General features: G+C 35.0%; 1 pseudogene; it reads right to left on the bottom strand.

Moving 5' to 3' along the window:
• Window positions 1-18513: 18513 nt before the first annotated feature.
• Window positions 18514-18990, bottom strand: LOC149572720 (BON1-associated protein 2-like; annotated as a pseudogene).
• Window positions 18991-23464: the final 4474 nt, after the last annotated feature.

Here is a 23464-nt window from a genome sequence, read left to right as displayed (position 1 = left end):
AGTTCATGTATCCTTTGGAAGATATGAAAGCTAAGCTGGCTGTAGAACTAGTGCTATTGAAAGAACAGGTCCACAAATGGTTTTGCCATAGAAGACAGAAGGAGAAAAAGCTAAAGAAAGCTGATCCAAGAATTAGAAGTCACCCACATGTCGATACCAATTTGGAAAGAGAAAACAGGAAAAAGGTGAAACACCTTTGGTTGTCTAGATTGATGAGGGAATAAATAGCTAGGTGATACTTCTTTTCATCCTCCTCTGCCTCTACAAGGAAATGTGTCAATTTTTGAAGGATCTCCTCAAGAGTTTACTTCCACATTTTTCGTGCTTTGAAAGTTTAAATTGTTTAAGTAATATTCTACTCACAAAGCTTGATGTCTAGAAGACGTTGCCTTTTGAATGGCAAGTTGTGTGGTGGGCCTGGCCTGACAACAGCTAGCTAGGGGTAGCCTGTGAATGTTTTAAATGAAGTTTTTGATGTGCTTATGTGGAGGAGATACATAGGATTGTGCCACATGGCACATCATGTGGTCATCGCATTCTCGCAAAACAAAGTTGAGAGGAAGTTAAAGATTGTAGGAAAGTAGGATTAGGACATGTGGCATAGGTCCCAGTTGGCAATAAGGTGGCACTAGACAAAAGATTGAATAGCAAATGCATAGGATTGCGCCACGTGGTGCATCTTGTGGTCATCACATTCCTACAAAACAAAGTTGAGAGGAAGTTAAAGATTGCGGGAAAGTGGGATTAGGACATGTGGCATAGGTCCCAGTTGGCAATAAGGTGGCACCAAACAAAAGATCAAATAGTAGATGCACAGGATGTTGCCACGTGGGAGATCCGACGGTGGGCGCAAGCCCACATTACAAAGTTGCAGGGTAGTTAAGAATTGTGGTAATGCAAGACACCGCCATGTGGCAGCAAGTCTTGCATGCGGTGATGTGGTGCTCAGGAGTAGGGTGGTGATGTGGCAATCAAGTGAGCCAATCACGAATCGACATGTGGCATTGATCAAACTTAGGTTGACCCTGGATTTGAAGGATAGAGAAAAAATTTGATGAGTTTTAAAAGTAATTTTAAATTATTTTTCAAAAAGCATGTCACGTCCATATTTTAAATTCAAAGAGGCATTAAATGTAAAGTCAAACTTTAGAAAATTTGCAAATTTTTGAAAATTAAGTGCAGATCGGACATTTATAGCAAGGGGGGATATTTTTTCAAATTGAGATTCTAGAGGTTCTTGGTAAGAAAATATAGTGATATTATATATCGCCAAAATTGGGAGAAGATGAAATTTTTGATTTTGAGGTTAGTTTTCACATAGGAAGCAGTGTGTTCATGTTATTCAACATTTTCTCTCAGATTCCTAATAGGAAACTACATTCAATTATCAAAGTTTAGTTGTGTTTTCTAGTCAGGTAATGACCTAAATGTGGCTAAAAGGAAGTGAAAATGTAGTTAAGGTCGACCTCTAATCAGATTCACTCAGTAAAACCTCAATTTCACTAGCATTTTCATTGCAAATTAGATATCTTGATGAATCAAAAAATTTTCATCATTTAAACAAAGATATTTTCTAATCAATAACAGAAAAATGATGAAACCAAATCAAATCAAAGAGGTAGAAAGATGAAAGAGGTGATTTAGTTGCTAGAGATGGAATTCCAAGTGGACACATGTGATCTTCAGAACAGATCCGAGAATTCATCTTTCCTATATCTTTCTAGTTTTCTTTCATTGTAGGTTGTTGGCAGTTTTCTCTGGGTAATACCAGTAGGGTTCCAGTGGTTTTACTGTGAAACTATTTCTTTTCAGCACTTTCTCTCTTGTATGAACAATATTAGGAAGGATAATACAAATAGTTCAGATCTATTAGGTGTTTTCTATGTTTTCATTTCATGCATATGACTGTATAATTTCAAGAAAATAATACAAAGAGCAGAGGAGTTTCATTCTGATTCTTGTCTCTAGTCTTAGTGAATTTTCAATGTTTTATGATCTTTGAACAAAGAGCTTAGGTCATAGTTGCAGTCCCTTAAGGTTGTATGTTGTTTTATTGTTGCTTATGACTCAAGGAGTTATGTAAATGCTTTAGGGAATCAACATGGTTGCAAGTTTATTGAGAAGGATATCATGTAAGAATGGATTTAGATTGAACATGGATGTCTATCTACAAGGTGAATGGGTAGATCATATATCTGAAGATACAAATATGTCTTAGATATCTATGTGTGTTTTTTATTCATAGATCTACCCAATGGTTAAGGCACTGATCAGTTTACAAGATCATTAGGTCTTACTACTGCAGATCTGAGGTTTTGCTGAATTCAACATTATTAATCAAACCTTCTTTCCCTTTCATGTTGAAGGACTTAAAGGATTAACCCTCACTCAACTTATGTGATTCATAGATTTGCATTTAGCTGCTATATATCTCTATTATTGCATGATTTATTAGGAGATATAAGGGGTTTTCATCTACTTAATAGATTCAGGGATTTTTTTTGCACTGGTACAGTATCAATTGAATCTGAGGTCCACCAACCTAGGTTTTGTAGAGCCTGAAGTAGAAGAAGGAGTTATGCCTTATAGTTGGCCCAAGACTACAGTCAGGTGCATTCATCATAGGAAGTTTCTAGCCTTAGATGCATTTATCTAGTTTCTTGGTCATTTTCAAAACTGTTAAATTAGGAGCCAACACCATGGAAATTCACAATTTCCTAAGCCATATTTTCCACCATTAATTCTATTTTTACTCATTTATATTTGTGTGGAATAATGGATTTTTAATTCAAGTATTCCACATAATATTGACATCATCATGACACATGGGCATGACACATCATGGATTCTAAATTTACACTTGGCTAAGATATGTCATAATCCATATATTCTTATTCCTTACACATGTCCATATTTGGCTTGCATTGTCATAGATTATTTTCTTTAAGTGAGTTTAAGGTGTCACATTCATAGATTCTCTTCCATTTACAGTCATGTTTGACTTCCAACCATCATTCAATCCCACACTTGGGATCTTGTGTCATATGTGTCATGGATTCTCAAAGAAATCTCTTGCCAAGTTACATATCCAAGGTGACAAGTCCAATGATCACATCTTGTGTGGTGATTATAAATTGAGTATTCTTCCTCTCATTTTTAGTCCTTCAAGTCCCTAGGTCTTTGGTATTTTTCTCTCTCAAGCTAAAATTACTTCTTCTAGTACTCTCATATCATCATCATACGATTTTGCTTCCTAATTGTGTGCATTATATGCAATTGGAGCTACATCATATGGAGAAAACACAAGGACATGGGAGCTACAAATGAAAGAGGGGGTTTCTAACTTTATGTTATTTCCTTTTGTTTATTTCTCTTTCATGGTAGACTAGAGGGTGTCAATGTATGTTTATTGAGTTTGTGATTTTCATAGTATGTTATAAATTGGCCAATTTTTTGGTCCTACAATTGGTGAACTTGACATGAACATGCTTAACTAACTTGGGTTTGTTATGTTTGTGCTTGTAGGTGTAAGGAAGAAGCTCACTTGGAATGGTATAATGACTATCTACACTTCATTATAACATCTAGATTAATTAGGGGATCTAGCAACATGGTTATATGCTCTCATTTTATGCATTCTATTAGCTTTCTATCCTAGGGTGCACTCTACTCTTTCAGGGCACACTTGGGACCCCTAGGAGGCAGTTTTAAAGCTTAGGAGACATCATAACCCCCATTTGTTGTTCCCAATTCACCAACTATTCTTAGAAACAACCAATTGTGCCCTTCTTAGCCCCAAATACACCATGGGTGTATTCTATACTATCTTAGTGCACTTGATAGGGTAGATTTCAAATTTTCAATTTTTGGGTATTGTTTAGGGTACATTCCTCCATAGTCTGCAACTTGTCTCCCAAGTATGCCTAGAAACCACTAATTGTTCCCTTGTGAGCCCCAAGTACACCATGGGCATAGTTAGCACTGTTAGAGAGCACATGGGGGTATCTTAGGTCCTTCTACCCTTTTGGGGTGCATTCTTCTTTATCAAAGCACAATTGGTTCATAGAAAGCACATACTTCACTCAAAATCTACATCTAGGGTTTGTATTTTTCTCTAGGACCTAGATTAGATGTTTTTGTGTTACTAATGGTCTGTTTTTAGCCTATGGTGTTCATTGGATGAAGACATAATCATTACAAACTACTAATTCTTGTTGGCAGGACGTTGTTGAAGACCCTATGTGGTTGTCTAAACTATGTGTGTGGATCTCCTAGATTAAATAACTCTTCATTTCATGCATTAAAATGAACTTTTTTCTATTCTACTTGGCATGTTTGTAGTGTTTAAAACCCTCTGAGTTACTTGGATGTGTCCTCTCCCCTCACCTTTTTTGGATCTTGGGTGTAAGAGAAATACATGTGACTTCTATAGAGAAGCCTACCTTGGACCAAGATACTTGATACTAGGTATGCCAAGGGATGACTTTAAAGCACTAGCATGCTAAAGCCAATTCAATGTTCCAGCTGCAATATAAAGATTGATATGATTAATGTCATGTTGACAATATTATTTTCTGATAGCTCTCCTCCAATACCCTTTTGGTGCGTCAAACCCTGGTTCTTAGTGCTAGGAGATGTTTTGAGGAAGTTTATCATTCACTTGCCAAATGGAATGTCCATACTAAAAACCTTGTTTCAATTGCCTAAAACCTTTCTATCCACTAGCTCAGGGGGTCACCCATGCCCATGAAGACATCCCAAATTCTAGCAGTCCTTAGTAGAGACAATAGTCCCTTGGGAAGTCATTCCCCTTGGGCAGCAGATCTTGGTAGCCCCAAGAAGTGAGTGCACCGTAAGGGGGAGCTTGTGGTTACAAGATTCTAAGTTGTCCACTCTCAATAATTGTAGCTAAACTTCAGTTCAAATGGTAATTAAGTGGATATAGTCCTAAAGCTTAGGTTGTGGTGTTTCTTTTCACTTTTAACAACAACTGTTCTTGTCTTATTGTGTCTTATGTGTGTAAAACATTAATCAAGTTTAAAAAAACTTGAAAATTTACACCTTGGATACTATTCAAACCTTGTCAAAGCTTTGAAACATTGAAATCTTTGTCAAAACTTTAAAAGCTTTGGTCCAAAACATTCAAGACTTGAAAAACATGACAACTTGTGAACTTAGACATGCTTGGCATAACCTAGATTTCATCTTTGCATAGCATCCACTTACATTCACCATAGTTTGAGCCTCATAATTGCATCATCTAGGCTTCTTTTTTCACCTAGTATTCTTCATTTACCATCCCTCATCATTCATAGTGCATTCCTTAGGCTTTACTTTGCATCCCTTAGTTTTCACATTTCAACCCCAAAATCTTCATCTTGTATCTTTGAATGCCCAACCTTCATTTTGCACACTTTAACCATCATTCCAAGTATCCTAACCATCATTATACACTGTCATTTTGGTCTTGTCACTATCCTCTATTATTTAGCTCACTATCACATCAATCTAGAAACCTCAGCACCCAAAATCATCTTAGTTTCAGCCTAGTTTACCAACCGCACCCTAACTAGCCCCAATTATACCATAGGTGTATTTGGTGAGCACACTTGGTTGTCTAAGAACCTAGTTTGGAATTCCAGATAGCATTTTGAGACTTTAGAACTATCCTTAGGTACTTGTATAGGCCCCCTTCTCTCAACATGTCGTGATCTACATTCTGCATACCCTAGCCATCATTTTCTTCATTTAGGACTTCATTCCTTAGCTTATAACCTTCATTATTCATCCCCTATCCAATCATAGCATCATCCCTAGCACCCTAACTCTCTATATAGCAACTTAGCCATCATTTAGCTCAAAATCAGCCAACATTCAACCTAGCCTCCCAACTGTGCCCAAACTAGCCCCAAGTGCACCATAGGCATAGTTTTTGCTATTGGGATGCACTTGGTGCTATTATAACACACTTGGGTGCCTGCATCCATTTTGTGCCTACGAACTACATTTTGGGACCCTAAAACTGCATCTAGAAGCCTCTGTAGGTCCTCATTCTAGATATGACCCAAAACCTCATTTAGCATCTTTCAACCTTTGCATGTTGCATATTCAATCACCATAACCATCATTTTGAGCCCCCTAAACATCATTTTGAACCCAAAACCTTTGAATTTAGTCCAAAATCTAAACAAAAATATGAACCCTAAAGTATTTCATTGTTTCAATAGATAATAGATCTTGACCATGGTCATTTTGTCATTTTCTTTTATCAGTTTCTTTGGTCAAACTCTATCTATTTCAAGATTGATTTGACTTTTTCATTTTGATCTTTTTAGTTTTGTCTCTTTTTGGTCAAGAGTCAAAGTCTATTGTCATAATGTTAAACTCTTAGGTTAATACCTTTCAAATATTTCAGCTAAGTTCAAAACCTTGCATATACCCTTACCATATCATTGTCATATTCCTAGTTTCTCTAAATTTCATTTTGACTTACCCTAGTGGTATATCCCCATCAGGCATTGTTTGAAACCCTAGCATCCTTTCCACTATCAAAACCTATAAACTTGTTTATCAACCAACTTTTTCTCCTTGATCACTTATCCTAATTTTCCATAGCCCAAACATCTTTATCAATATGAGTACACCATCCCTTGCATAGTCCACCTTGCATACATCAACTTCCAAAATCATTTTCAAGTCCAAAAGTCTAACCCTAATCATTATTTTTCATACCATAGAGTCATTTTCATCTCCTTTAGTCAAACCCCAAACCACCATTTACATTTGCATTTGCATACTTTTCCTAGGACATTTGAATCTTGGATATCAAAACCCTAGTTCATTTGGAACCTTCTTAGGTTTCATAATTAGACACCTAAAAATCCAAAAAATAATCATATCTTGAACACCCACTTCCAGATTTCCAAGGATTTCCATATTTTACCAACTACACCCCTTATTTACCAACTACACACTTCAGGTGTGCAATTGGTAGTTTCAATGCACAGTAGGTAGTTTTTGTGCACATTTGGTAACTAGGGATTTCATTCAAGATTCTAGAACACTAATTTTCACCTCCATAGCTTTCTTTACATCCCTAAACCTTGGAAAATACATAAAATCACTCAAATCATTCACATTCTACATTTTAGTCACCTTGAACCCTCTTCTTACCAACTGCATACCTTCTGCTTACCAACTACTTACCTTTAGGATCCCAAGTGCACCAAGGGTGCACTTGGTAATGTCTAAGCATAGTTGGTAGTTTAGGTGTGCACTTGGGAGGTAGAGAGTCTATTTAGGTTTTTCCTCCATTGCATCTACATCCTTAGGTGTCATGCCAACACTTACAAGGACATGATCAGCTCAGAGACTGGAAGAACTATACCAACCCTTATTTTTTAAGCCAAAAATGTAACCAAAACCTCGTCCAAGACCAAAGAAGAGAAAGAAAACCCAAAAAAAATTTGACAAATACACTTACTATGAGGTTTCCTTCAAAAACTTCTCCTACACATGGGATGGTTCAATGGAGTCCTAACTTTGAACCCATATTTGTGTTGATACCACCTAGAGGTGGAAGTGTGCCAGCCACACCTAAGGATGAACAAACACACTCCTTTGAATTCAAAATAGCCAACACAAGTACCTTCAACCCTAACACATCAAACACAAAACAAGGTATTGTACACCTAAGTGATGACTCTGACATGGATTACAACATCACTGATGAAGAAATGGCTAGGGCATGCCAAGACAAAACCTTCTGAAAGAACTTTAAATTTTTAGCAGCCCAAGAAAATGTCAGATTCAACCCAAACTTGGAAGGTCCTAAGTCCAAATGTCAAACCAACTCAACACTCAAAACTGTACAACCTATGATTAATTTGGACTTAGATAAGGGCAAACAACTTTTGGAGTTTTCAAACACAATGATGGAACCTATAAGGTCCCATCAAGAATCAAACATCAAAATCCTCCAAACTACATTTGAACACATCAACATTAATCCCTAATTTTATGAACCACTACCAATGAATGGAAACAAGCCTCTTCCTAAATATCCAAAAAGGATGTTAAAACTTGACCTCAATCACATAATGCAACAACAAGATGTACCTAAAGGGATTTGTACTCTAGGGATTCCAAACATACCTCCTTTGGAGGAAAATCAATAGAGCAACCTTTGCTCCTAACTCTACAAAATGTTATGATGTCAAATGTTATGGAGACTCCCATGAGTACACCATGTGAAACATCAATTTCAACAATGCATATGGACATACAAGGGAAAAGTCTTATTGACATTTCACCTATTCCCAAATGGAACACATATCATTGTCAAATCAATATGATGTCCTAAGGAGAAACATCTAACACACAAAGGTACCAAAAAAACAACCCAAATAAGATGTTCAATTCTCAAGGACATAGTGAACTCCCACAGAAACATCAACCCACATTAGTACAAGGACTTAACATTTCCAATCCACAACCAAGATCAAAGCCACTTATCATACAATCAACATATCAACAACAACATCAACCACAATAAAAAAAACCTCAAGTGGTACAAGCATCAAAAATCCCTAATACATAATCCAATGTAAATCTACTTAACTTTCATGCAATGTACCAGCATCAATTCCAATAGCAACAAGCGTTGTTTTCTAAACAATAAGAGCAACTACAACAATAGTTGGAATACCAAAGATGCCATTGTTACAAAATTTTGCACCCTTCTCCAAAGTTTTTACCCAAGGCCAACCTTTTGAAACATGGAAACAACGTCCAAGTTGTGGGACTTGAACTATAAGTCTGAGTCTCTAGAGAAGGTCAACTTCTTTTACTATCACCATGCACCTAACTACTCTTGGAGAGGAGAAGGGAGAGGGAATGCATGAAATAAAATCCACCTATTCTAACATAAGGGGGTGATGCACCAAAATAGAGTGTTCAAACTGATCTCCGCCCATACATGCACACCCATAATGACACCAAATGATATACATAGTCGTACCTATTTTAATCTAACAATCACATACAAATTTAAAAATGCACATAAATGACACAAGGAAGAAGAGGATTCACATGTATATCATTCATAGGTCAAAGAGATATAGTCATGCAGAATTTTAGATATCACAATAAACCAAAGAGAGACAAATAGGTCTTGCACAATACATCAATGGCTAGAGGAGATAAGGTGGAAATTCATATAGGTTCAGAGGCAAAGGGAATTTTTGTGAATTTTTAGAGAAATATCAAAGAAAATAGAGAAGAGTTGACCCTAACAAAATTTACCAAAACTACCTTTATAGCTCAGGTAAAATTGAGATATTCTCTACCCTAAACCAAACTCAACCACTACCATTTTGAGATTAAAGAGAACAATCATGTAGATTTGGAGAAAATTTGATCTTGGCACAAATTCAAATACAATAAAATCCAATATTTTACCAAAATAGAGCCATGAGAAGATGGAACTATGCCATTTAAGTCACCTTGACTAAGTAGATGGATAAAATACAGGTGGTGGAGTGTTTTCCTTCATTCACTAGGTGCAGCATTCATTGGAAAGTGGTTTGAAATGATCATGAAGATTAGATCATGCAAGAAAACATTCCTTTCCCCTATTTTTGGCTCATGAATTAGCAGTACCAATAGGTCAACCGAGTTTTGTAACCAAAAAGTACCACATGGACCAATATTCTTTTATTTTTTTGCCACCTTGTGAACTCTTCATGCATTCAACCACCATATCATTTTAACTAACCACACCTCCCTCAAAATTTAATAGTGATGGTTTATAATAGTTAGCTTTAACTATGACTGCCTTACTAGGCTTACCAAGAAATGTGGCAAGTGCTTTCTATGTTGCATGAAATAACTACCTTACAACTCTGCATAGTAACAAGGTGACAACTATGGATGATCCTTGATCTATTTGGATTGGATAGTAGAAAGTGGAAACTGAGAACAGGTGGCTGACTAAACTGACCATGTTAGAGACTTGGTCAATAAAGTGTCTTTTGTATCTCAACATGCCCTGGCAACACATCCACCCTATTTATGGTGCCCTACTAAAGAAGCTGGACCCACATGCCATGTGTCACTCAAACATAAGATTAGAACCAAGCAAATTTCCCTTTATGATCTCATGGAATCTGGCAACTTTGTAATATCTTATGTCTTTATTTTTGGCCTTACAATCCTATGATATCCTCTGATTTTGGTAGCATCATATCACTAATAGCTTTTCCTCCTAATGCTATAGTTAAGGCCTCTATTGTAACATCACAAATGAGCCCTTTAAGGTATTGGACCACTCGACTGACATAAAATCTTAAGCCTTTCTCTTTCCTCTCCCAACCTTGCAACTCCTTGATCTTATTATTTTGGCATTGCATAGTATTACTTATGTTTCACATCTTTGACTCTATTCCATATCATAATATGAAAGGACCTTACCTTTCATTTATGATATTATGAATCCTTGATCTTACAATGGACCCCCTTGTTGTGGCATATTATCTTTACAATTCATGCTCCCCGATCTTATGACCACAATAACATTGGAACACTTCTTGCTTTCCTGATGTGATCTTACAAAGTTTCATAGCATCGTAGGCATTTGACTTTTAGCTCCCAACCTCACAATATTATATTCTATGGAATTGAATGTTAAAGATGATGGAATGTGGCTATTTATCTTTTAAATTTAAATGTGATGATTTTGGTGGGAAGGCAAATTTGACCAATAGATGCCTCAAGCAACAAATTGCATATCAACAACATTTGTTACAACAACAACATGTACCACAAAAATCTCAACATATACCTCTACAACAACAGTCACATACATGGTCTCACATGCAACCAACAAAGGTATCTCAACAACAACCACAACAAATGGAACAACAACTACCACAACAAGTGATGTAACAACAACACATGGTACAAAAATTGTAGGCAATACCACAACAAGTACCATAACAAGTACCCCAATATCTACCACAATAGGGACCCTATTGTGTTCAAGGTACTAGCATACCTCCACCACCTAGTGACACATCACCTAACTCATTAGACACAGAAATGTTAGAATCAAGTAGACATAGTTATTGCCATTGCAAATGATCTACTCACAAACACAAAAGGCTTGAAGAAAAACTATCACACAAAACCCTAATGAAGAGTTGTGACAACAATTAAAACAAATTTCCAAACAAGTTGAGGCTTTGGGATTCTAGAAGAAATAGGCTCTATATTTAGAAAGGGACTTGCATCCTAATCCATTTGATAAAAGTATGTATATGCCTGTATTCCCAAAACACTTCAAGGCTCCAAGATTCCAAAGATGCAAAGGAAAAGGAAACCCAATTGATCACAAAGATAATTCTATGCCTCTTGTACTAAACTCAATGATGAGCCTAGCTACCTCATGAGATTGTTCCCTTGTTCTCTAGGTGGACCTACACTTGCATGGTATTCCAAACTTCTCAGTATTATCAAATCTTGGTCAGAGCTGGCAAACAAATTCATCTCCCACTTTTCCTTCAACATTAAAAATGAGGTGACACTCTTTAATTTAGGCTCAACTAAATAAAAGATAGGAGAACCATTTATCATATTCTTACTATGCTGGAGAAGCTTAGTCAGCCAATGCTCACTAAACATTCCTAAAGAAAAACAAGTTAACCTATGCATTGAAAACCTAATCTCTGACTTAATGTAAAAACTTAAGATCAAAAGTCCAAGCACCATCTCCAAACTAATGAAAAAAGGGGCTAGCATTGAAGATGCTCTTATCCATAAGGGAGTCCTCAAGACAAACAAGGAAAACACAAACACCAACTCGTCTAATGACAAGGTGAAATTTTTCTCCGAAAAAAAGAATGTGACTTATGATGGTATTGTGGAAACACAAAAAATTATCACAACACAACCTCAACTGACTTTGAAAGCTATTAACCCTAAAAATTCACAACCTCCCAATCAAACATCACCTCCACAATAGAAAACTAAGATTTCCCTACAAGATGGACCTCGAAGACATCATAAAACCAAAGATAGAAAATTCATACCCTTAGGGATACCTCTTGAGACTGCACTTCAACAATTACTTAGTAATAACTTCCTATAGTTACCCCCGATCAAAGGAAACTACTAACTAAAGCTTCTTGGTGTGACAACAATTTTTTTTGTGATTACCACTGCACCAAAGGACACAAGACCTCATAATGTTTCTAGCTAAAACATGTCATACAAGACCTTATTGATGATGGTGTGATAATAGTTGATCCATCACTACTAGAATCCAACTCCAATCACACTATTTCTAAAGATCCTTTGGGTAATCATTACAAAGAGAAGGCCTCCGGTTCAAACTCAAACTCACAAGCCAATGTGAATTACACATGCACTGGATATGACTACACCATCAACTATTTCAATGAGTCAGATTCCTGCATATCCATATTCACCTTAAAGGCTAAAGACCCTCATTGCAAAGTCACTACATGTCATACCAAGATCAACCTACCTAGAGATCCTTCTAGACCTATGGCCTCTACTAGACCTACACCCCCTAGTAGACCTCATGCTCCTACTTAATCTGATTATAGCCTTTTTGAATAGCTTGGCAAGACCCCTACACAAATGTCCATCTTGGACCTACTACATGCATCTCCCAAACATTAGAAGATCTTGGATCAAGCCCTTAAAGAGTCAGTAGTCCTAGATAACATTGATGTTGCCCAGTTCTTGGCAATGGTTGGGAACTTATCTGCATCTGAACATATCATCTTTTACCCTTAAGATATTCCTAAAGATAGACCCAACTACAATGATCTCCTTCACCTCAAAGTCTTTATCCACAATATTAAAATCAAATTGTCTTGATAGACGAAGAAGTAGGGCTAAATATCTATACCCTTAAAGTTGTCAAGAGTTTGGGTTACTCTGAAGAAGATTTAGATTCCTATTGTAAAATCACAATAAAAGCCTATGATGATGGTGAATGCTTCTCTAGAGGTGTCATCATATTACCCATTAAAGTTGGTCTAGCCATTAAGAATACATTATTCTATGTCCTAGATATAGAAATGAATTGCAACATGACACTACGATGCCCTTGGCTTCATGCTATGAAAGCAGTACCCTCTACATATCATCAACATCTGAAGTTTCCCTATAACAATGTAGAGGTTACCATCCCTAGCGATCCAAACCCTTTTAGTTTTGTGCTAATCTAAGAGATGCTACTATATACCAAGTCCCAACAAACAATGAAGCACAACCCATAGATTCCTCTAAATATATGGACACAAATATACTCCTCAATAAGGCCAAAAAAAAGGAATTGTTGAACCTATCACTACAAAAGGATGACCTCTTAGTTTGGCACTTGGATTCAAACCATTATGAATAGTCCCTCCAAGTACCATCATTCCTATGTGTAAGACTATAGATGTTTTGAATGATGAAAATGCATCTAAGGATACCCAACCTAAAACCAATAGTCCTATAGCTTCTGAGCATGACCCCAATTATACCACTAAATCAGATATGCATATATATACCTTCAACCAAAGCCCATTCAACACTAATGATGACATCCCCTCAAATTGTCCTGAACTATTGGATTGGAACTAGCAGGGACCATTGATTTTTGATCAATTCCACAATGATGACACTCGTGTGCAATATTTTGAAATCTATGAAGGCATTATGATTGATAATCATAAAGAAGAAATTTCTCCTTAAGAGAACACATTGGTATATTTTTTGGAGTCAATTCCATCTTCTAGATGCAAAATTGAAAACAAAGAAAAATGATAAGAATAGGTCTCTTGGTGAAAACCAAAAGGTGTCATTAGATTATGAAAAATAAAAAACTAAGTAGCCCCCAAGGATACAAAATGAAAAAGATGATGCCAAAAATATCAATTTTCTAGTGTTCAACATGCCACAAAGTCGTTTGGGACTCCCTCAATCAGCCTCTATGTGGGAAGTCATTGGTCTCAATCCTCTCAATCCTCCCTTATATCTAGTTCTTTATCCCCAAATCTAGCTACCTAATTTTACCAACACCCAAGATCAAATCTTTATCCAAAAATTCTTTGCATATGTCATCATCAATAATATCCAATACAAAGATTCATTTGACCCATTTATCCTTAGATGTCCTGATTTGCAAGAAGCAGACACTATCTTACATACAATACATGAAGGTATATCTTGAGGCCTTTCTAGTGGTTTGATTTTAGCTACAAACTCAAAATGAATATTGCATAGTTATGGTCAGACATGGATCTAGAGATTATCAACTAACAACACCAATAATAAATTTCTTCTTAGTAGTCATTAGCAACATTCATGATTATGTCTAAAATTCCTTAAAAAAAATTTTAAAAGGCATCTTGGCATGAAAATTTGAGTCAAGAGAAAAATTCCATCTAAAAGTGAAACCTAGCAAACGGGCACTTTGGGCAAGTACCATTGTGAAACCTGGCAAACAGACACCTGTGTAATTAGTTATTGCTCCACCATCTATCAGAATTCCATTTATTTTTCCCCCTTTTTTCATTCCCTAATCATATCCTTCGTATTGCAAGACATCCCTAGTCCTTGATCATGGCTCATGAACTAGCTAATATCCATTGTTATCTAACCTAAGCATCACTAGTCTATACATATGTTGTCATTGTCCTTTGTACATAGTTTGCATCTTGTTTGGGGGAATATTACCTATACAGTGCATGACTTTGAACTTGAACTGGGCGCATAGCCCTAAGCACTTCTTATCCATCAGAATTATTGCATATCGGATTGGAGCTAACACTTCTATATGCTTATATGATCCAGAAAAAATCCTAAAAATACAAATATGATCATGAAAAAATCCTAAAAATTCAAATATGATCCTAAAAAAATGCTAAAGATTTAAATATTATCCTAGGAAAATCCTAAAAAATTTAAATATGATCCTAAAAAATCATAAAAATTCAAATAATGACCTAAATAAAATCCTAAAAATTGTAAAATGTCCTAAAATAATCACTAAAAATCATAAAATGTCTTGAAATAATAATTAAAAATCATAAAATTTCCTTAAAAAATCCCCAAACATCATAAAATGTCCTAAAGTAAATCCTAAAAATTGTAAAATGTCCTGAAGAAATAAGTAACACAAAAACATCAAATATCCTCAAAAAACCCCTAAAAATCACAACACCCAGCAAAGATTTGTAATAAACCTTGTAAATAGTCACTATTGATATCACTCCTTTGTCTTAAACACTTCCACTTCCATAGACTAAAACTCAAAGTACCATACTTCAATGACAATCACACCTATCTGAGCAATGTGAACCAACAATTAATCCAAGGTGTCACTATGACCCTATCAACTAAATCCACAAATAGAACTATCACATGATCAACTTGTCAAGCACTATCTGAAGACATAAATCACTAAAAGGTAAGTAATAATGGACAAGAATAGCTATAGGCTCATGCTATTTAGTGAGTGATTTATTTTTGCTTTATTTTTCTTTTGATCATGTAACTATGCCACTCGATGATATAAACTAATCTATGAGAGTGGTTGGGATGGTTCATGGACATCTTTTTCTTTTTTCTATCTATTAAATAGTTTACTTTTTAGAGTTTTGGGCATGTATAAATTCCTTAGGAAGGAAAATTTCATTTTGTATCTACATCATGTTTGTTTATGCAAAAGGTTTGCATTTGTACTCTGGCCTTTTATGCCATGATGTGTTGCATTCTATTTTCCATATCAAAATAAAGCTCCATTTGATATAGTGCACTTTTTGAAAGAAAAATTCTTCATCTCATTCTAATTGGTCCTCATCTCATCTCCTCAATCTTTTATCATTCATCAACCACCATGATCATGTATTTTGATACACCAAACATCTTCATCTTGCATTCTTGCATCATCCTACACTGTTTGTCAACCTTCTATGGCTTTCCACATAGTCTCACCTCATTCTAATATTTTTGACCAAATATGACCATGTTTGACTGATTTCACTTATGTTATGCCATATTTCCATCATTTTGGGCATGCACGCAAAGTTTCATGTCATTCTAAGCCCAATCGGGCTAATTTTGGCCCTCGAAGCCTTTTGGGAGCATAGTTGGGCTTCCCAAGTACACCTAGGGCATACTTGGGACTATCATAGTGCACTTGGGTGCATTTTGGGTACACTTGGGGTAGTTAGATGCTCAAAACTACTCCCATAGCCCCTATATTGCACTCTGGAGCCTATAACTTTTGTGTTTCAACTCTAATTTGCAATCTGTCAGTTGTGTTGGATTCATATCTTTGTTGTGACAAAATTCAGCTATCTTTTTCATAATTTTTTCACTTTCTTGAGTGTTAAACCATTAAACTACTCTCAAGCTTAATGTCTCATTTCAAACATTTATTTATTTACCTTCTTATTTGTATAAGTTTAATAGTATTCGATATGATATCCCTTTTATTATTTGATATTCTATATTTATACATGCATTTCATAGATTCATGTCCATTCATTTAATTATGTTAATAACGTAATTATAAAATATATTATATATTATTTTAATGATTATATATATTATATTGATTATATGAATCATCTTTCTTATAATTAATAATACTATTTAGTTGTTTATAACATTATCATTTTAATATATAATAAAGATGTATTTGTCATATACTACAGTACTTAAAATACTTTATATATATATATATCTATATATATATATATATATATATATATATATATATATATATATATATATATATATATATATATATATATATATAATTTGAATATATCAAAATATATGTATTAAATGATTTTATATCGTATATTTATCTATACTAATCTCATATTATTATTATTATTTAGCTGTTATTTTCTATTAAAATCTATTCTATAATTGGGGACATCATAGTCCTCCCCTCTCAAAATTTGCTTGTCCTCAGGCAAAGACAACTTATAAAACTATTTACATGTAATGTTAATATCCATAAATATAAGCATTTATTGAATATACATATTGATGCATAAATACACAAAGCAAGCATGAAGTAGGCACATGACTGCATGAAAACACAAATCATACATGATGTAGATAGATGATGCATGAAGGCACAAAGCATACACGACGTAGATTCTCTATAATTCATTTCTCACAATGAAGTAGAGTAAAGGGAATGATTTAAAGAAATATACTTCCCTAGTATGATTTTGATCACGGATCCTATAAGCACAAATAATTATTAGCATGTACATGTATATAATAGCTCTAAAGAAAAGATGGGTCATAATAAATTAGTTCTAAACCAATATCCTACCAAGCCTAAGAGTGAAACTTTGGCCCCCTTGGCCTCAATAGAAGGCATCAGTCATCCAATGAGGTGGTCTACTTGGAAGATTCTTAAATGAATTAGTTTGACATGATGTCAATGGTTCTTAACTTGACCAATCTAAGCCCAAGAGTGAAACTTTGGCCCTCCTAGCCCTAATAGAAACATTCAACCATTCCATCAAGATGATCTACTTAGATGTCTATCTTAACATTCTTTTCCCAATCTAATCTAAACCCAAGAGAAAAAAATTTGCCCTCTTGGCCTTGACAGAAATACTTTGGCATCCCTCAAGGTGATCTACTTAGATGGTAATCTTAAAATATCCTACCTAAGCCCAAGAGCGAAACTTTGGCCCTCTTGGCCTTGATGGCAGCACTTGTCATCCATCAAGGGGGTCTACTTAGCAGGTAATCGGATTCACTCACATCATTTTGGATGACCTTTAAGTCATTCTTAGTTACAATTTAAAATATTATGAATGACTCCAAGTATTTATTCTATACTTAGAAATATATGAAATTTGTATTTATTTTCAAGAATATCCAAATTCTTGAGTTATACACACACACACACATATATATATATACATATATATGTGTGTGTGTGTGTGTGTGTGTATATATATATATACACACATATATATATGTATATATATACATATATATATATATATATATATATATATATATATATATATATATATATATATATATATATATATATATATGTATATATATATGTATATGTATATATATATAATTATAATTAGAATTAGAATTAGAATAACTTTATATAAGACAAAGGATATTTCAAATTAGATTCTTTTCTAATTCTATTTTGACTTACCCACTTTACACCCTCTTTGTATCGATCTTACTATAAAGTTGACCCCTATAAATTGTTTTCAAAATCATTGTGACTTCCATATTATATGTTTTGGTCTTTAAAGTATGTTTTAATATCTGCATTTGTATCAGTTTCATTTACAAAACCTAATACATCACTCTCCTTTCCATTCATGTCCTTGAGGATGGGACATTGTATCTCACAATAGATTCTTGCAAATTGAATAGATGAATTAGATGATCATGGTGTTGATATCCATTTGATGCATTTGTTGAGTTCTAAAAGGGAAAAGCTAAGAATTTCATCTAAAACTGCGGCCTTAAACTTGGCAGAAAAGCATCAGTTTTGTCAAGAAATCTGAGGGACAAATCAAGACTTCCTCAAGGCCTCCCGTTCAGCCTTCTAATCTGATAGCTCAAAAAATGGATTGAATCAGGCTTAGTGAAACCCTCCAAAACATTGGCGTAGGGCACCCGAGTGCTTCCCACTCTCATCTTCCTTCCCATCATGCTTTTGTAGCATATTTCTACCAAGAGAAAAGAAGCCTTTTGCTGCAAATAATTCTTGCAGACTATTGTTTGAAACTTATCATTCCACATGGGGTAGCTACCACCCTTTTTGTCTATCCTCATGTAGTTTTGTGTGGTGGAATCGCTCCATACAACAACATAACTTCACATTGGCCTTCCAAAATTTGTCACGCATTTTGGATCTTAGGCTGAGTTGATCACAATCTCAATTGCAAATTTATCCATTCACAGGTATTTTCTTCAAATATTGTGCATACAAGTCTATCCAAATCATGGAAAATAAGAGCCTATGAAACTTTAAGAAATGTGGAATACAGATTCAAACATTTCATCATGGTAATATATATTGTACAAGCTACCACCAAAGGGAAATCTCTTATGGGTTTCTCAACATCTTTAGTGAAAGAAAATCATTCAAGCAATAACATTTTTTGTCAAATTCAGATGCACCCATCATTTCTGACTAGATGGCTTCAAAGGAATAACAATTTGAATATTTGAGTAACATGGACAAACAAAAAAAAAAACCTAATTATTAGGTATTTCTGCCATCATATTCAAAATGGGTGAGCTGGTCATGACTTCCATAGAACATCCATTTCGCATTTACAAACTATGTTGCTTTCATAGCTCATTTTCTAATATATCTCCTCACCAGTTCAAACAATACAAAGTAACATTCAATTATGACTGGCAAATGTGGTCAGATTTTTTTATTATTCCAATGTGAATTGCATGGAACCCTGAAAGGTAGTCCAAAGAACTTGGCTCTGATACCACTTGTAATGTCTCATTTCGAACATTTATTTATTTTCCTTCTTATTTGTATAAGTTTAATAGTATTCTATATGATATCCCTTTCATTATTTGATATTCTATATTTATACGTGCATTTCATAGAGTCGTGTCCTTTCATTTAATTATGTTAATAAGGTAATTATAATATATATTATATATTATTTTAATGATTATATATATTATATTAATTATATGAATCATCTTTCTTATAATTAATAATACTATTTAATTATTTATAACATTATTATTTTAATATTTGCTAACATTAAGGAAAACTATTTAGTGAGGAAAGGGGGAGATATAGAATTAAGTGGCAGAAAAAAGGAGAAGGCAAAAGACAAAAAGACAAAAAGATAGGAAGCCAAATTGCTTCTCCCCTCAGAAGGATGGCATAAAGCCAACTTCAACAGAGCTTCCAAGAGAAATCCTAGCTCCTCGAGAAGTGGAGGCATAATAAGGAATGAAAATGGTGATGGTATTGTGGCTTTTTCCCTCCCGCTGGGATTTCAAACCAACCACTTTGCGGAAGTGAGTGCTGCATATAATGTTGTCAAACTAGCTTTTAAAATTGGAGTTACTAACCATTGGCTTGAAGGGGATTCAAACAACATTATAAAATGTATAGAAGGCAACTCTCAGCCATCATGGTCAATTGCAAATCTTATTGATGAGACACGTGAGACTCTTTCCAAATTTAATAGAGTCCATGTCACTCATATATTCTAGAAAGCTAACCTAGTAGCCGATAGGTTTGCTAACATAAGGATCGACGCAAACCAAAAAATGACATGGCATCCCAGAAACAGTTGGCTAGCAGATGTCAAAAGCATGATCAAATTGGACAAGATCCAAGGAAGTACGGAGAAGATCAATGTGTAATTATGAGTATGAATGGATTAAGGGGAAAGGGTACTTCCTAGAAAGGTAGCATGGGAAATCATAATTGCTATAATTTATTAGAGACTTTTTGACACACTTTGTGGGTCATTTTTTGCATTTGCAATAGGAACAATAGAAAGGTTAATTCTTTTTGCATTTTGCTAATACACAGAGGTTCCTATCAGTTACAGTGCTAGGTGCATATGAGAATTGAGGGTGTGCAGAGTGTAGATATGGTAGGCGAAAGGTGTAGAAAGGAGCTAGTGGGTGAAATAGAGAAATGGAGGAGCAGGGAAAAAGTTTGGGAGAAGCTGGATTAGGGCGGGATTACCAGATACATTACAAAATTGAATGGATTTGATTAGGAGGTGACCACCAGTATGGTTGGATCATGGAAGGATGGACGAGTTAAGGTGAATGGGTTTCTTTCATGATCACTGAGGAGGTGACATCGATTGTTTCTAAAATCTTGATTGAGGGTTTTAAGTTCTTTAGGGAAAAGAAGCTCTCAGCTAAGTCTGTGTGGGATTTTGTGAAGGATGTAGAGGAACTGAAAGCCCTAAAGAAGATTGGTACATACTATGTTCCTGATACCATGAAGAAACTGTGGAGGTATGTTCTGAGAGTCATAATTGAGTACATTACTCTAGACCCTAGGTTTGATTGGGCTTGAACCCACCACTTTGTTCTTTTGAATCTTTTTTAGCACAGCTATAAAATTTCTTTTCCTTTTTACTTGTTAACTTCCATGAGCAAGGTGATGGATAGCTTCAAAAAGAAGCCCACTGATAACCCCACTCTGCATGAGGGGCTCTTGCTACTTATTTATGAGCACTTTAAGGCTTAGATAATAAGAAATGCCCCCCCTCTGACTGAGAATGTGACCTATAGAAGTTCTAGCTTCTCTTCAGACTCAGATGATATATAGAGCTTAAGCTTTGAGGATGGTGAGATTTCTTCCACTAGTAAAAAAGTCACCCATCAGGTCAAGAATTTTCCTTCTTCCATAACCCCTAGTAGAAAAAGCCCTAGGGTTCATGGGTAGAAGCAACCTGTGAAGGATGACAAGGTTGACAGTGATGATGAGGAGGATGTGGAGACAAAAGAGGAGGAAAAGGAGATGCAGGAGGAAAATAAAGAAGACTAGGGAGGGAAGAAATGCAAGAGGGAGGGTCTGGAGGATGAGAGAATGTAGCAAGAACTGGATATGTCTTCGCTGCCTCTTTCTCCTATCCACCTTCAAGCCCAACCTAAGGAGGTAAAAATGGATTTTGGGATCGAGGAAGGGGAGGTGCAAGTTAAAGATACAAGGAAAGCTTGGAAAAACTTTAATGTTAGGACCTCGAAAATGGGCATTTTTAGAGAGGCCATGAACTCGCAGGTCTTCATGGAAACCAAAGAAGGGCCATGGCTTGAAGAACTAATAGACCCAATGATTGTGGCTATTTCAAATAAAGCAAGGAAAACTAGGATGAACCTCTTCAATAATGCCCACAATAGTACAATTGATAACTTCATATCAATCAAGTGGCTTTTCCATGACCTGGAGGAGGTCAAAGAGTAGGTGGGTCATATGGAGGAATACAAGAATGGAGTGGATTCTAATAATAGAGATAGCCATGGTGAGAGGCTCAGTCTAGCAAAGAGAAGGATTAATAACCTTGAGATCTACAACCACAATCTCTAAAACCAGATGATTTTGTTGCTAAGCTCCATTAACAACAACATCATATCTTTAATTGGCTAGATCAAAGATAGAGTTATGAAGGAAGATGAGGAAGGAAAAGACAAGGAAAAAGCCAGCTGACTAGTGGTCAACCCTATAAAGGACAACATCAACAATGTTCAGGACTAGAAGGATCAAAGCGTGCACTAGCAAGAGGCTGAGGAGAACCAAATGGCCTATGAGGCTACTCAGGTCATGTAGGGGTTGGAGAGAAAGAATGAGAACTAATCCACTGCCTATTCTTTTGTTTCTATCTGTGCCTTTTTTTGGCTTTTTTTCAGGGCTTTTTCCTTTGTCGATTCTTGTAGCTTTTGTTCCTAGTCTTTTCTATGTTCTTTATTTTTTGGCTGGGCCGTGTGCTTATTATTAGCCTTTGAACTTGAACTCTTTTGGCTGGGCTTTTCACTCTTATTTTTAGCCTTATGTTTTAACTCTTGGGTTTCAGGGTCCTTATAAAACCTATTTATCTAATCAAAAACATTTTTATTTTAATATATAATATAGATTTAATCATCATATACTATAGTATTTAAAATACATTTTATATATATATATATATATATATATATATATATATATATATATATATATATATATATATATATATATATATATATATATATATATATATATATATATATATATATATATATATATATATATATATCTCATAGAGTATTATATATATTATATTTGAATATATCAAAATATATGTATTAAATGATTTTATATCATATTATTATTATTTAACTCTAATTTTCTATTAAAATATATTCTATAATTGGGGAGATCAGACAAGCCCCTGACTGACCTCATTCTATACTCTAGACCTCATAACTTTCACATTTTAGCTCTGATTTGCGATACGTCAGTTGCTATGGCTTTGTGTTTTCATTGTCAACAACTTGACCTATCATTTTCTTATTTTATTCAATTTATTAAGGGGGCACCCATATATATCAGTCCTACTAGGGCATGTTTTTATGGCTTTCTCATCAGTGTTCTTTGGCACAACACTTTAAATCACATTGTATCAAAGAGGGGGAAATGTAGATGCTCAAAAATGGTTTGAATCTATGATTTCATCACATTTTCATACTAATTCATCCCATTTTCTCATTCCACTAACTCTGATCTTTTGGCCAACTTGATCATATCTCAATAGTGTCTATCATCATTCATATCCTCTTTCCCATCAATTGTAAATCATTTTGGAACCATTTTATTATCATCAAAAATCAAATCAAATCAACCCAAAATCGCCCCAAATCTACTTGGAATCACCCAAAATTAGTC

The sequence above is a fragment of the Cupressus sempervirens genome, chromosome 2, assembly GCF_028749045.1.
Source record: "Cupressus sempervirens isolate cs-2001-9-10 chromosome 2, ASM2874904v1, whole genome shotgun sequence".
Classification (NCBI taxonomy): domain Eukaryota; kingdom Viridiplantae; phylum Streptophyta; class Pinopsida; order Cupressales; family Cupressaceae; genus Cupressus; species Cupressus sempervirens.
The sequence above is the reverse complement of the archived record's forward strand: the minus strand, read 5'-3'. Positions and strand labels throughout refer to the sequence as shown.